The sequence below is a fragment of the Ovis aries genome, chromosome 13, assembly GCF_016772045.2.
Source record: "Ovis aries strain OAR_USU_Benz2616 breed Rambouillet chromosome 13, ARS-UI_Ramb_v3.0, whole genome shotgun sequence".
Lineage (NCBI taxonomy): Eukaryota > Metazoa > Chordata > Mammalia > Artiodactyla > Bovidae > Ovis > Ovis aries.
In genome coordinates, this window is record NC_056066.1 from 10,073,595 (window position 1) to 10,085,879 (window position 12,285).

General features: G+C 43.0%; 1 protein-coding gene and 1 long non-coding RNA gene across 7 annotated transcripts in view; both read right to left on the reverse strand.

Annotated features, from left to right (window-relative positions):
* KIF16B (kinesin family member 16B) overlaps positions 1 to 12,285 on the reverse strand; it is a 300,304-nt gene that overhangs the window by 167,449 nt on the left and 120,570 nt on the right. The gene's annotated exons all lie outside the window — the stretch shown is intronic.
* Positions 1 to 12,285, reverse strand: part of LOC132657546 (uncharacterized) — a 31,740-nt gene that overhangs the window by 1,435 nt on the left and 18,020 nt on the right. The window contains exon 1 of the long non-coding RNA XR_009595898.1: positions 1 to 12,285. This exon is cut by the window's right edge and continues 18,020 nt beyond it. This is a non-coding gene — a long non-coding RNA (uncharacterized LOC132657546).

Consider the following 12,285-nt stretch of genomic DNA (forward strand, 5'->3'; position numbering starts at 1 on the left):
TAAGTGCTTTCACGGCCTTTCCTGGGTGTGTGCGCACAATGCAGGAGAGAGAGAGAGAGATAAGGCCACAGGCCAACTGGATTCGGGTCCCATCCTTATGACCTCATTATCCTTTCCTTAATATCCTTCTAAAGGCCTTACCTCCAAATATAGTCACACTGGGAATCAGGGTTTCAACAAACAAATTTTGGCAGTCCATGGCAGGGTTTGTGTGTCTAATATATACATTATATACTTACAAATATAGACTATATTATAAATGCAATACATGTATTGAGGTAGATGGGAAAGACAAGGAGATACTGAGCCTAGGAGAGATGTCTCATGCAAATTAGAAACAGAGATTATTGTCTCTGGGCAGTTTTTTCTTTACACTTTTTCACTTTCCCAATTTTCTAAGACAAACACACTTATAATAATACAATGCGGATAATAAAGAGAAGGAATATACTTCCATATGAAATTTAAACAATTTATTCCAATTTATCTTATTTAAAATATTTTTAAAATAATCTCAAGTAATCTCCAAGGCCAAGTTTTACTGTACGTTGTATAACATTCTGAAGATAGAATTCTAAAATGATAAAACAAAAATGCACCACGCAAACTGAAAGCCCAGAGACCATTTCTCCAAAAGCCCTAATATAGAAAATCTGCCCACAGTTAACATACTGAGTAATGAAAAGCTGATAGCTTCCCTCCAAGATCAGGAACAAGACAAGGAAAAAGAAAGAAAAGGCATCCAAACTGGATAGGAAGAAATAAAACTGTCTTTATGTGCAAATGACATATTATATATAGAAAACTCAAAACTCCACCAAAAAAAAAAAAAAGATATAGTTAATAAAAAGTTTCAGGGCACAAGAACAATATACAAAAATAAGTCACATTTCAATACCCTAGTAACAAACTTTCAGAAAGAGAAATTAAGAAAACTATGACATTTACCTTGCAACAAAAAGAACAAAATAACTAAGGATAAATTTAACAAAGGAGGTAAAGGACCTGTACACTGAAAACTATTAATGAAAAAACTGAAGATACAAATAAATGAAGAGATATTCCATGCTTATGGAATGGAAAAATAGTCAAAATTTACAGGCCATTCCACTCAAAGTGATCTTCCAGGTGCAATGCAATTCCTATCAAAATTCCAATGGCATTTTTCACAGAAATAGAAAAAAAAAAATCCTAAAAGTTGTATGGAACCACAAAAGACTGAACAGCCAAAGCAATCTTGAAAAAGAACAAAACTAAAGAAGGCTCTATGCTCCCCGACATCAAACTATATTACAAAGCTATAGGAATCAAAACAGTATGATACTGGCATAAGAACACACACAGAGATCAACAGAACAGAAGAGAAAGCCCATTATAAACCCACACACAAGTGGTTAACTTATGATAAAGGTGCCAAGAATATGCAATGGGGAAAAGACAGTCTCTTCACTAAATGGTGTTGGGAAAACTGGACAGTCACATGTAAAAAATAAAACTAACCCCATACTTTACAACACACACAAAAATAAATTCTAAAGACAAACATAAGTCCTAAAACCACAAAACTCCTAGAGGAAAACACTGAGGGTAAGCTCCTTAACATCAGTCTTGGCATGATTTTTTGGGGACATGACAATCAAAAGCAAAGGCAACAAAAGCAAAAGCTCAAGAATCCACAATGCTGCTAACAAGTGCATGTAGTTTAAAACTTACGAACTGCTTCAGTCTGGAATTGTCCCTTTAATATTTTCAGACTGAGGCTGACCACAGGTACTAAAACTTTAGAAAGCAAAACCACAGCTAAGGCAGGACTATTACATGAAAAGGTGCTCAACATCACTAATCACCAGGGAACCGTAAACCAAAACCTCCATGACATCACCTCCCACTCATTAGAACGGCTATTATCAAAAAGAAACAAGTGCTGGTGAAGATGTGAAGAAAAGTGAACCCTTGTGCACTATTCGTGGGAATGTAAATTGGTACAGCCACTATGGAAAACAGTACTTTTTTGAGGAGGTTTCTCAAAAAATTAAAAACAGAACTACCATATGATCCAGCAATTCCACGTTGGGGTATTTCTCTGAAGGAAATGAAAACAGGGTTTTAAAGAAACATCTGCAGTATCTATATTCACTGCAGTATTATTTATAACTGCCAAGATAGGGAAACAACCAAAATGCCACATCAGCCCATGAATGGATAAAGAAAATGTGATACACACACACAGACACACACACAAAATGGACTGCTACGGCTACTGCTAAATCATGTCAGTCGTGTCCGACTTCGTGCAACCCCATAGATGGCAGGCCACCAGGCTCCCGTCCCTGGGATTCTCCAGGCAAGAACACTGGATTGGGTTGCCACTGCCTTCTCCAGCTGGCCAAAACAGGAAGGAAATTCTGCCATCTGCAACAGTAAGAATGGACCTTGAGGGCATTATGCTAAGTGAAATAAGTCAGAAAAAGATAAACACTGTATGATCTCATCCAGAAGTTGAATCTAAATGAACCCAAGTAACAGATACAGAGATCAGGCCGGTGGTTGCCAGAGACGGGGGTGGGGGGTGAGGTGAAACGGGTGACAGTGGTCAAAAGGTGTGCACTCACGGTTAGAAAACACCAGTGCACATGCTATAGGGGTGTAGTGTGAAGCCTGGTGTCTAAAGTTAACACTGCATCATATAATCAAAATTTCTAATAGGGTAAATCTTAAAACTCTCATTACAAGAAAAAAAATGTGTACCCAAGTGAGATGATGGATGAAAACCAAATCTACTGTGGTGGTCACTTGGCATTGTACACAGATACAAAACCATTTGTACACCTGAAACTGATGCGATGTTCCTGAGTCAATTACACTCCAGTAAAACTGGGGAGAAAACAAACACGAGCCAAACAAACAAAAAGAAGGACAGTCTTCAGGTGTCCAGAAGCTAAAGGAACTCTCAGTCACCCTTTCATCAGCAGAAGTCACACCTGAAAGACCGATGGATGCTTTCGGGAGAATTTACCATCCTCCACAGGCATCATGACTACACTCTTGAAAATAACAGTTAAAACTCTGTGTAAGAACCAAGAACTAGTAAGGGTGCCTCTGCATCAAGTTGTGATGTCACATGGCATCTGGATGCCTAGCTCTTAATTAAGCAGGAAATCAACCAGTATTAAAGCAAAGATCCTCAAGTTTGCAAGCTTCTTTGTATCATTCTGTCACATAAAGTAGAGAGATTTAAAAAAAAAAAAAAGAAAAGAGGAGGCAGTCTCCAATCAGTGAAAAGTTAATTTCAGCAGGACTTCGTGCAAAATTTTGCTTGTCTCAGTGTCGGTATCAAAAGGAAATACAGAAAAATGGAAGAAAGAAACCGAGGGCGGGGGGGAGAGAGAGAGAGAGAGAGAGAGAGAGAGAGAGAGAGAGGAGGAAGAGGAGGAGGAGAACAAAAGAAAAAAGAAAGGGGCCAACTTCTGGCTTCCCACAATCTCCTTCGAGGAGGTGCTCACTTCAAGCATCCTGGTAACTCAGTAAAGACATCCCCAGGGAATGGCTCACCACTTCTCCTAGTTCATAATAAAACCTGCTTTTTATGGAGAAGAGAGCTTGCACACCTCTTTTGTCTAGTAACTTAATATCCACCCTACTCACCAAAACCCAGTGAGTCTGTCTGGACAGCTCCATACACCATGTCAAGCGCACACATTGGTACAGAGGTGAGTTTCTGCCCTGGCCATGCAGTAAAGTCAAGGACGAGGAAGGAGAGGCCAGTGCAGAGAGATGTGACCAGGTACTTAATGAGGAACTAGATTAACCCCCCTCCAGGAATCCAAGGAGTTAATACTTTTCAACTGGTCTGCCACTCAAATCCCACCCTATGAGAGTTCACGTCCTTCACATCATAACTTTACATGGACACCAATCCCAAAAGACCAGCACCTCCTCCCTCAGTCAATTTAGCAGGAATATATGTGTATGTCTTGGTTGTATAAATACTCTTTTATGGTCAACAATATTTCACACAAGTATTCCTGTAAGTGATACATTACACTTGGAAACATTATTAATTATACCTTTAGTAAGATAAATTACACAGTAAATCAAAAGGGCACATTCACTCAGATTATGCAAGAGGAGGACTTTCAAAAGCCCAATCAAGAATTTGAACACTGCCTGCACAGGCCCCAACAGTTTATTAAAATATGAAACCCAACCCACTTGTGAAAGAGAAATTACATATGAAAAGCATTTTACAAGTAAAACATGTGGCTAAGGTTATAGAATTATTCAAGCAAACATGAAATTCAAGATAAAAAATAAATTGTGTTTCCTGATCTGGTCTGTTCAAAGTAATAAAAAGTACACACGTGACATTTACCAATCACATACTTCAATTATTTTTGCTAGTAAATGCCATGCCCACCACTTATCTACCAACATCTAACTTCTTATAATCGACAGAGTCAAAAGCAAGCAAACAACCTTTTTCTAACCATCACAAAATCCAGACTGTAAAATCCTCGTCCTTCATTCACTACAAAGCCATTTACATATTGTCAATCAGATGCAATCTACTTTGGGAACCAGCAGTGTCTTCCACAGTTAAATACTATCTATACCACGTGGCCCATCATCCCACCCTCAGTGCAGGCTCCCCAGCACCAGTCAAAGGCCCCATCAGGCCAACTGCCTGGATTGGTGTTCTCCACGGGCTGAGAAGGAGTTTTACAGGGACTTCCCTGGAGGTTCAGTGGTTAAGAGTCCGCTGTGCAATGCAGGGGACAAAGGTTCGATCATTCCCCCAATCAGTCCAAGTACAAACCATTTTCCAGCCCTGGCGAGGTGTCATCTCCCTTTCCCAGTGACCTGTCATGGTTCATATCAATGCTCAGAACAAGCCCGGCCACGACAAGGATTATATTATATTACATTATATTATTATGGCTGTTCTGCTGCTATACTCTGTTTAAGATAATGGAGAAGTGTGCTGTCTACTTTCTTTAAAATTTCCACCCCAAATGGGTAACATATCTCTTTGCTCTAGAGTACATAAACTTGTATAGCCTAGAAAATAGAAATTTACAGCAAATGCCTCAGTCACAAAAGCAGATAAGGAACAGTTTCTTTTGATATTAAGTTATCACCAGGAATTCACTCTGGGCAATTTTGTAAAAGATGAAACAACAAAGTACATATAAATTTTTAAACTGTGTTACTGTGCTTTTGCTGAGTAACAAACTATCACAAACAGTGGCTTAAAGCAACACAAAAGTACTGCATACCGTTTCCACGGGTCAGGAGACCGCACGCGGAGCTGTTCTCTGCTCGGGGTCTTACAGGGTCACAGTCAAGGACCTGGCAGCACTGTGCTCTCACCTGAGGCTCAGGGTCCTCATCCAGGCCCATTCAGGATGGTGACAGAGTTCCTTATGGCTGTAGGACTGAAGTCCCCATTTTCCGTTTTTTGCTGACTGTAGGCGAGGGGTCACCCTCAGGTCCTAGCCAAGTGGCCATCACAACATAACAGCTTACTTCGAAGTCAGCAGGAGAATCTCTCCCCAGTCTGCCAGGACAAAGTCTCATATAAATGTCACACAGTCTGGGGAGTGACACCTCCTCACATTCATGGGTCTCATTCACCTGCACTGAGTGTAGGTGTCACACAGGGTATACACAACAGGAGCAGGGATCTTGAGCCAACGTAGGACCCTGCCTCCCACAGAACGAATAAAGGTAAGTGACTTCTGGAAGGTATTTACAACTTTAAAACCTGGTACTTTTTTTTTTTTTTTCCTTCTGAGACACTTAAAACCTGAAGTTTCACAGAACTAAGATTAGTTAAATCTAAGTTTCTTCCTAATAAGAAAATAACCTAGATTCTTTCTACCAAGTTTTCTACTAGCAAAGAAAAAACTGTATATATACCCAGTTGCAGTTAAGCAAATTATTTGAAGGAATATTCAGTTGCAGGAATAAAATCCTGCTGTCTATTATGTCTGTCCTAAAAATACTCTCAATCCATCCTTCCTCGTTTAACGGAGGTGCCTCTTGCAGAGGCGGCATTGTCAATGGATTAAAGAGTTTGATCCTCCCTCTCTCATCTTTTTTTTTTAAATGGTAACCATAAGTAGTTTCTTTTCATCTAGCACTATTAAGCATTGAGTCAATCAACTTTACAACTTTTTAATCTTCATTAGAAAAGTAACAGAATGTATAACTATTACCCACCTAGAACAGAGACCAAAGTCTATCTTTTGACTGAAGTGTAAGCTCCTTGAATTCTGGGGGACTCATTTATTGTGGAATTCAGCATAGCCCCAGGCATACACTCCTTTTCTCATCTCAAATTTCAACACGGGACTAACAAAGGCTGTTAACTTGGCACTGAGACTAGGAAAAGATATTATATTCTTTTCACCCTTTTATGCATCAATTTATGTATAAATAGAGGATTATGCAGAATAGAAACTGTAACAACAACCGGCAGTGTTCATCAATCACAGAAAGGATGTCGTCTCCAGCTTTGCAGATTCCTCCTACTGGAATCCTGCAACACTCTGTTTTATAATTAACATACTTCTCATGTGCCCAAGAGGGTAAAAAAAAAAAAGAAATATTTACCAAGTTAGTCATTTCCACAGGAGTTCACTGAGGTCAGGACTATGCCTACACCTCCCTGCACATTCCATGGCTTCCGGCAAGCATGCATTCACACAGTAGGCATTTTATCATTGTCTGATGACTACTGTGGGTTCATGTAAGATGTGACAAATAACATTAGTAGGACCAGAGATGTCAGCTCGGTCTGAAGACAGGAGCTATTTCGCTCCAATTCTGCTACTTTTGCTATTGTTGGTTTGTTGTGCAAGGATATTGTCACCCTGCTTATTTAACTTCTATGCAGAGTACATCATGAGAAACGCTGGGCTGGAGGAAGCACAGGCTGGAATCAAGATTGCCGGGAGAAATATCACTAACTTCAGATATACAGAGGACATCACCCTTATGGCAGAAAGTGAAGAAGAATTAAAGAGCCTCTTGATGAAAGTGAAAGAGGAAAGTCAAGAAGTTGGCTTAAAGCTCAACGTTCAGAAAACGAAGATCATGGCATCCGGTCCCATCACTTCATGGCAGATAGATGCGAAAACAATGGAAATAGTGTCAGACTTTATTTTTCTGGGCTCCAAAATCACTGCAGATGGTGATTACAGCCAAGAAATTAAAAGACGCTTACTCCTTGGAAGGAAAGTTATGACCAACCTAGATAGCATATTCAAAAGCAGAGACATTACTTTGCCAACAAAAGTCTATCTAGTCAAGGCTATGGTTTTTCCAGTGGTCATGTATGGATATGAGAGTTGGACTATGAAGAAAGCTGAGCGCTGAAGAATTGATGCTTCTGAAGTGTGGTGTTGGAGAAGACTCTTGAGAGTCCTTTGGACTGCAAGGAGATCCAACCAGTCCATCCTAAAGGAGATCAGCCCTGAATGTTCATTGGAAGGACTGATGCTGAAGCTAAAACTCCAATTCTTCGGCCACCTGATGCGAAGAGCTGACTCACTGGAAAAGACCCTGATGCTGGGAAAGACTGAAGGCAGGAAGAGAAGGGGACGACAGAGGATGAGATGGTTGGTTGACATCACCGACTCAATGGACGTTTGGGTGGACTCCGGGAGTTGGTGATGAACAGGGGGCCCTGGCGTGCTGCGGTTCATGAGGTTGCAAAGAGTCAGACACAACTGAGCAAATGAACTGAACTGAACTGAACTGTGCAAGGATAAGATGATGCTGGGGCAGCACCTGCTACAAACACGAAGGCTGAAGAGCTGTGACTGTGCGCTGTCCTGTCTTGGTTAGTCCTTGGCTACTTCCTCAGAATTGTCACAGAGCTTCCGAACAGTGTCTATTCACAGGCACTCCATGCTGGTGCTGAGCAGCACCAGGGCTCTCTCATCCCACCTGCTGGATCCAATCCTGGGCCCCCACTCCTGCCCCGTGGCCTCAGAGTAGCTCTTAAGCTCGCTCTCTCAGCTTTACAGAAGCAAGGACAGCAGACATTCCTATTTATTTCAGAATGCACGAGTCTACGTAAGATGGCAAACTGACGTCCCAAACCACTTAGTGCCTGTGACAGCCGGATGGAAGCTCACCAAACGCTGCATACTTATAGCTTCCTCACTGAAGCAGGTCGCTTCTCAACGGGGCTAGGTTTCCCTTCGAGAAACAGTTGTCTCTCCTGAAACGGCGTGGTCCTCTCAGAGACAGCTTTGCCTAACCTCATCCCACGTGTAGCGCTGTTCCCATGATGTCCTCAGATCTGCTTTTTAAAATCACCAACAGACTGTGTTATTCCAACTATTTTTTTTAATCAGCAGTACACCCAGAACAAAACTCAAACTGTGAAAGGAGTATGCAGTGTATCATCACCCTTCAGCCCTACACCCCAGCCAACCCAGGCCCTCCCCTAGACACAGGGACACAGGCAAAGACGTCATCACTGCTGCACCGCACTTCCCTTTCTGTACACAAGCAGAGGTGCGCAGTGGGTACTGCCCTGGGCCTTGCTCTCTCTCCACTTAACCGTATCTCTGGAGCTCATTTCACATCAACATGTAAAGAGCTTCTTGAGGGTTTATACGCTTACATAAAATTCCGTTGTGTGGATAAGCTCTAATTTATTTAACCTGTCGTCTTGTCACAGGCATTTAAGAGGCTCTCAGAATCTTGCAGTGGCAGGCTACTGCCAACATCATGCTGAGATGAACACCACTGTGTGTACAAGGAACCTCCAGCGCTGGCTGAGGGAAAGGAGAGACATCCACAGCTGATTCTCATGTACCTGTCAGAAACTATGCAGAAACCCCCTCCGGGCTTGGGTTCTAAATGAGCTACACTAAATTGAGACCAAAAAGCCTCCTGTGTTTCCAGGGGCCAAGTGGACAGGTGCTAGTTATCATATGTGCATTTATTATGGTTTTGGAGGGGGAGAATAATTTAACTTTACTGGGTATGTATACATACACATGTATCTATATACGTGTGTATGTGTGTGTGTGTTTCCCTTAATCTGAAGTCATTCTAACCAGACTCTACAAGAATTAATGTAAATATACTTTTAAGTGAGCAATTTGAATACCAAACAAAAGTCATAAGTTGCTCACAATTCCAAGTGTTGTCAAATGTCATAACGAGCAGCCTTGATGGCTCTTTGGGCTTCCCTGGTAGCTCAGTGGTAAAGAATCCACCTACAACGCAGGAGCATCAGGAGATGTGGGTTCGATCCCTGGGTTGGGAAGATCCCCTGGAGGAAGGCATGGCAACCCACTCCAGTATTCTTGCTTGGAGAATCCCATGGACAGAGGAGTCTGGCGGGCTACAGTCCATGGGGTCACAGAGTCACACACGACTGAGCACACGCGTGCACAGACGCACTGCCGCGCCACATCTTCGCCCATCTGCACGCTCAGTGGAGGAAAGGGGAGCCTGACATGCTACAGTCCGTGGGGTTGCAGAGAGGGGACACGACTGAGCACACGCGTGCACAGATGCACTGCTGCGTCACATCTTCGCCCATCTGCACGCTCAGTGGAGGAAAGGGGAGCCTGGTGTGCTGCAGCCCATGGGGTCATAGAGTCACACACGACTGAGCACACGCGTGCACAGACGCACTGCCGCGTCACATCTTCGCCCATCTGCACGCTCAGTGGAGGGAAGGGGAGCCTGGCGTGCTGCAGCCCATGGGGTCATAGAGTCACACACGACTGAGCACACGCGTGCACAGACGCACTGCTGCGTCACATCTTCGCCCATCTGCACGCTCAGTGGAGGAAAGGGGAGCCTGGCGTGCTGCAGCCCATGGGGTCATAGAGTCACACACGACTGAGCACACGCGTGCACAGACGCACTGCCGCGTCACATCTTCACCCACCTGCACGCTCAGTGGAGGGAAGGGGAGCCTGGCGTGCTGCAGCCCATGGGGTTGCAGAGAGGGGGCACGACTGAGAGACTGGACAGCAGCACACCACAGCCCTCAGTCAGGGCAGGCGTGTCGGGTCCTTTCTTCACAGGATCACAGGGACCAGAGCAGAGTGATTCGGGGTGATATAAGCACACTTTTACAATAAGCACAGAAAAGAAACACAAGTATTCAGAAACTTTTTAAGAGCAATTAATTTTTTGAGCATTGAATTTAATGAATAAAATACTGGGACTTGTATTTTTGCGTGTGTCTTAATTTCCATTTTATTATTCTAGTAATTCATTCTTACTATATTTTACCTAAGTATCAGTGGCCAGTAAAATTTCCTATTAAAATATGTAAAACAACCCTGCATTGACTATGGACAGAGCCAACAACCTCCTCTTTCTGTAACTCCTGCCAGAACGGGCCACTTACAGGAGAGGACCAGTCTGTGAACCAAACCCTGATGTCACCAGTGCCCCAGACAGAGTGGGAAAGATGAAGCGAGGGAAGGAGGGCCTCGTCTTCCATTAAAACAAAGCCTTGTGGATCAACCAAACAAAGAGAAAGCAAACAGGAATGCTGGAAGGCCACGTCTTTGTGAGAAGGTAAATTCAGAAGTTTAGAGGAAACCGTAACAGCAGTTCCATGGTCATTTTCATGAGAACAGTGTCGAACACCAGCCAATTCCAACTTCAACTGCCCTGGGGTCTTATCAAAACCCCAGATCGGGGTTAGATCTTACTTTAATTAATCTAAGGAACCACTGTCTGGCTTGGGCAGACATTTGCTAAACGTCACAGAGGCCTCTGGGGCTGCGACAGAGCCGGGTGGCAGCTCGCCCGCACCATCTCGACTCCACTAACGCCCGCCCATGGGAACCTTCTACATCTGCACCCTCTTACGCCACCATGGCGCCGTCAATTCCTGCTGGACTAACCCAATTAAAACCGAGTGAAGTAACAGAACTCTAAAAACGTATAACAATCCCCTAAAATACACTATACCTTTAACTAACAAAACAGAGAGAAATAGAATATGGCTCCCAATCTCCAGTTACCTAAAAGGTCCATGAGCTCTAAGCGCTATACAGAGAAAACGTTGATCTAATTCCTAGAGATCACACCACTTAAATCCTAACGATTGCACTGACTAAGCTTAAGATTTCAGTAGACATACTAGGTAGGATGGTGGGTTCCGTTGATCTAATTCCTAGAGATCACACCACTTAAATCCTAACTATTGCATTGACTAAGCTTAAGACTTCAGCAGGCATACTAGGTAGGATGGTGGGTTCCTGAAGACTTGACAGATTGTCAAGTGCTCCCAAATAAAACTTGGAAGCAAACTTAAGAAAACATTAGAAAGTTAAAAAAAAAAATCACCCTTACACTGAATTAAATCCACCCACACTCACCAACTTTATTCTCGCATTACCTCTCAAGAACAAGAACCTGGTCCTTTTTAACTTGGCTTTCAGAGTTCCAGCACAGAGCAGACACTCAAACTCAAGATAAACGCCACTTACAGATTAAGCAGCACTTTAAATCCTTCAACTCATGGACTGCACATGAAAACAGAAAAAGAGGAAAATGTCTAACGAATCTCTTTAGGGGATTATCCGATCTACTTTAGATGGGGGCCACTCAGAACATCTTTTCATTTTTTCTTCCTCTTATTCTAAACGATTTACTATGACCAAGGAAATCCACTCTGCAATTAGACAGTAGAAGAAAGCTGTAGATGAGTAATAAATTACAGAGACTTGTTCGAATGTAAATACATCGCAATGTTTCTGATGAACCTCTTGAATTAAGATCAGAGGCCTGCTCTCAGCTTCATTAATCACAGGAACCAGGTGAAGGGGACCTAGAGGGTGACCTGCACTTTCGCTGAAGAAAGGAAAAGTGTGCAAAAACATACACTGGAGAAGTCCACTAAGAATGTCCACCTCAAGTCCAAAGCTCCTGGCTTCTGATGCAACTGCTGAAGCCAGAGGCTTCCACTCTCACCTCTGTCCCTGCTGAAATACTAATGAAAACAGAAAGAAATGCAAACTGACAGACACTTTGGAATTCAGAAATATTGGCAATGATGGGTCACATCCTGAGAGATATTTCTATCAGGAAATTATGGACAGGTAAGTGTCTGAGGAAAAACAGAAAGAGCAAACAGAAAGAAAGACTCCCTCTCCATCCCCCCGCTGCCAATTCCTGGCAGGAGCAACCTCCTTTCAAGCCAGCCATCCGCAAAGCTAGTTCTCTTTCTGCACTCGCTGTCACCCGCAGTCGGGATGGAAGGAACAAGCCACTGTCTGCTCTATCTTGGCA